At 32.3% G+C, this 4,568-nt stretch overlaps 1 protein-coding gene across 1 annotated transcript in view; it reads right to left on the minus strand.

Moving 5' to 3' along the window:
• The window catches only part of LOC116024013, a 9,170-nt gene extending 8,734 nt beyond the window's left edge, over positions 1 to 436 (minus strand). The window contains exon 1 of the mRNA XM_031264904.1: positions 290 to 436. The gene's annotated coding sequence lies outside the window, so the exon portion shown is untranslated. The remainder of the gene's footprint in view (positions 1 to 289) is intronic.
• Positions 437 to 4,568: the final 4,132 nt, after the last annotated feature.

Here is a 4,568-nt window from a genome sequence, read left to right on the forward strand (position 1 = left end):
TCCTTCGTTAGAATAGTGGTAAAAAAAATACAAAAAATTTCTTTTTAAATTCATATAACAATTGCAGATCAAGCAAGCAATGAACTTCCGAAGGTCGACATTCATTTCTAAAATGGAAAAAGAAACCCTAGATCTAGATTTTTTTTTTAGAAATTTCACAACAATTAAAGTAGAAATGGTATTTTTGGGTTTAAATATGAGAAATTAGGCACAAATCCTATGCATATGCTCTGCTCAATTACATGTATTAGAAATCCTTACGTAGACAATTACACAAAGAATCACATACCTGGCTTCCAACAACAGACTCTATACTTGATTATTTTGCCTTCAATCTTAGCTTGAGTAGAGTAATCTTCCCAGATATGTAATTGGATATGATCATCGAAGATATGAGATAGCTACGCTGAGAAATGCAGAGAGAGACAGACGAAAATGAAGAAAAACAAAAAACACAAAATGGATTATGGGCGGGTTATATTTGATAGACTTATGGGCTGTCCATTTTGATCAAATGCAACATAGAATGAAACCTTTCTAATATAAGGCCCATATGTATATATTTACTCATTCTTAATTGCAACTTATTTGGTATTATTTTTGTAGAAAATTGTTATCCTACATCTAATATTGTATTCTAAAAAATTGTCAACAATTATTTATGATATTTTTCAAGGTTCACTATCTACTTCGTTGAACGTGGTAACTGCTAATTGGCAAATTATGCTATAGACCCGGGTCCACCTTGCAGTCTATGTTCACAAATTTAGGACTTTATATTCACAATTTTAGAATTTTATATTTATAATTTTAGATCGCAATATACAAAATTACATTACTCAATATTTACAATTTTTGAACTCTATATTTACAATTTTGTTATATAGATTCAAAAAATTGTGTTATACTGTTGAACATATAGTTATGAAATTGTGAATACAGACTTATAGAGTTATAAAATTGTGAACATAGAGTTATGAAATTGTGAACATGAAGTTATGAAACTGTGAACATGGAGTTATGAAATTGTGAACATAGAGTTGTGAAATTATGAACATGGGATTATGAAATTATGAACATATATCCGGATCTACCTTGCAAGGTGGATCCAAGTCCATGGCATAACAACTGTAGTATTGTAATATTACAATTTTAATAATTTGTAATTTAAATTCAATTTGTATTAAGTTGTATACCTTACTTTTTTTTTTATATAATAATTAGTGAAACATATATTCCTAATTAACAACTCTTTTTTTTTTCATCTAAAAAATGTGAATAAAAAAAATACTAATGAACATACTTTATTTCATTAATAAACTTTAACAATGAATATTTATACAAAATATCATTTACGTTAATATTAATATTTTTTTTGAAAGAACCAAACTCAATTAATCAATTGAGAAATACAAGGGGGGGGGGGGGGACACCAAACCAACTATGAAGATCAGTGTACGAACGTGCAGCCCGGGCTAAAGTGTGAGCATACACATTCACTGATCTATTGATATAGCTAATGCCAAAAGCTTGAAAAAAAGAAGAGATCAAAATACTATCTCTAATCACAGTACTAGCATATGATAAATCTTGAGAAGAATCATTGAAGCTAAGACAAACTTGCTGGCAGTTGGTTAGGATGCATATTTTCTACCACTGTTTACTCTTTAGCCAAGAAAGAGCCTCCTTGATGGCAAGAGTTTCGGCTAAACGGGCTTCATTCACCAGACGTTAATATTAATATAACATAACTTACGAATGTATAATTTTTAGTTTGTGCATCGCACGAGATAGTGAACATTTGAGTTTTTTATCACGCCTTAATATTTTATTAAGTTTTATCATGCCTTACTTTTTATACTAATTTGTGATACATTTATTCCTAACTAACAACTTTTTCTTTTAGTATCATAAATTTTTGTATTTAATTCATAAACTTTAACAATGAATATCTTTACAAAATACCTTCACGTTAATATTAAAATAACATAACTTACTAATGTATAAGTCTTATCCGTGCATCGCACAGGACAATTACTAGTACAATATAATGGAAGAATTATGCAAATGCAACATATATACTTTTAATCAAATTACTACTTTTCTATGTTAATTGAAAGATTATAAACTGAACCTATGGATTGGAGATTCACCATATATACTAAATTCCTAAAAGGCTAAGATCATGGTTAAACCAACCTGTCCTTATGCAAAACATTTGTGCTATGCAGGAGGGAAGCACCATAACTCCCTTCAGATTTGGATCACATTGGAGGGATCTTTTACATAATCAGATTTCAGAATAAAAACTCTTTCTAGTGTACTGTAGGGAGTTTTACGAGCAGTATTTTCACAAAAAGTATTTTAGCCGTGGATCCATAGAAACTTTCAATCTTGATTGTTTTAAGCAAATTTAGATTCTGATTAATAATGCAATTGTCTGGTGTATGTTAGGAAAAATGAACAATCTGGTCTGGTAGAAGGAATCTAGAACGAGAAAAACAAGGGAAATTAAAGCTTGATCATAATCTTCAGGCATGTGAAAGCACACTATCCTAAAAGTTTCTAATTTCCCTTATCAAGTAACAAGGGTAACAAATTAGAACTTTTTGAGATAAAGAAGAATAATGCCAAAATTTTTAAATAACCAAAGCCTTCGGAGATGACCAACGTGAAAAAGGCACACAAACTTCGCCATTGATGACAATTTGTGCCTTTGGAGATGCACGAGGGGAGCACAGCAACTCCCTTAGGATCTTGATCACTTTAGAGCCTTTTTTGTATAAAAAGATTTCGTAAGAACAACTCTCTCTAGTATAGGGGATTTTGAGAGCAACATTTTCACAAAGAACATTTCAAGTTCGCATCCACTAAAGTGTTCAATCTTGATTGTTTTAAGCATTTTTAGATCTTGATTAATAATGCATCTGTCTAGATCCATCGAAAGTCTTGAAGGAGCTCCTACGTCATCTTTTGAACGTGTCTACAACTCAACAACAAATAAAATAAATAAAAAACATGTACAAATAAAGAAAACAAAAAACATGACTGCCATATAGGTAAAACTTACTACTTTAACCAGTTCAATGTCCAGTGCTTTTGGCAGTTTAATGTCCAGTTCACATAGGTTAGGCGATTTTTGAAGCAACTGCAAAAGACCCTTGAGCTGCTTTTCTTTGGCAAACTTGAAAGAAAGTTTGATTACTTGCAGATTTATTACAGTTGGGAAGGAGGCTACTTCACCAACTTCTTCCCACTTATTTTGAAAAAAAAAAAATTATATGAAAAGAACTCTAACAAACCAGAAAGAAAAGAATATTTAATTTGTCAATACTAAATGAAGGAAGAGAGATTCTCACCAACAACAAGATGATATCCAAGCAAAGAACCTTAATGGTTTTCAAATGAAGTGCAAACCAAGTGGATTCAAGCCCAAACATAGAACAGGTAATAGACAAGCTTTCAAGTTTTGGAGCGTTGATCTTAAAATTACAGATCCGTTGACAATAACGGAAATCCAAATTATAGATCCGTTGACAATAACGGAAATCCAGCTTCTCAAGATTAGGAAGTGTAAACACAATTCCATTAGCATTATCATTAAAATCAACACAAAAGAAAGATAATGAACTGAAACAGGGAAAATTAGAAGGAGCATTTATTGGGCAATCAAAACCCAAACAGTCGAATCTCAACTGCTTGATTGTCGGGCACAAGACTATACAAAATGGCAGCTTATAATGATGTTCCAAATGAATGGCATGAGAGATGTGAAGTTCCTCAAGGCCATTTCTTGATAGAAGAAGATACCACTGATCTAAATCGGACTGCTCAATCTTTTTATCGAAGAAGCTAAGGTCAATAGTAAACTTCTTAACCGGTCGAACACGTTGCAAGAGAATGTATGTTATTATTTTAACGAAAGCTATTTGATCGTAACCTTAGATTGATTTTCCGGACGCTTGAAAAGAATTGAAGATCGAACACAAGCCGCCCAAGCTGCAGCCAAGCATCCCTCCAATGAGTTGAGAGCAGAGCAGTTGTTGCAGCGTCGTGAGTGGGCAAGCGCTCCAAAATCAAGTCCTTCACATCTGCTGGCAATTCACTAATCACATCCCTTCTTGCATCTGCTTCCAAATTTCTTCCACTACAGCTCGCCTAAACTGGAAACACAAGTTAAAATCGCTTGATTTTGATTTCGATTCCAATTCAGCCAACAAGCACTACAACAAATTAGTTTTTTAGCGACACATATTTAGAGGCGGTTATATACAACTGCCGCTAAATGAGTATTTTGCGACGGTTATACAAACCGCCATGCCGCTAAATGAGTATTTTGCGACGGTTATACAAACCGCCACTAATTTTGTATTAAACTTAGGAAACATTATTTTTTTTTTAATATAATATGTATTTTAGCTGCGGTTAAAAGAATCGCTGCTAAAACTTAATTAAATAAATGTGTATTTTAGCGGCGTTTGTGGTAACCGTCGCTAAAAATCAATAAAATTATTTATTTATATTAATTAGAAGTTCTTAAAACAAAAATGACAGGTGATGAATTTATG

The sequence above is a fragment of the Ipomoea triloba genome, chromosome 7 (genome assembly GCF_003576645.1).
Source record: "Ipomoea triloba cultivar NCNSP0323 chromosome 7, ASM357664v1".
NCBI lineage: Eukaryota > Viridiplantae > Streptophyta > Magnoliopsida > Solanales > Convolvulaceae > Ipomoea > Ipomoea triloba.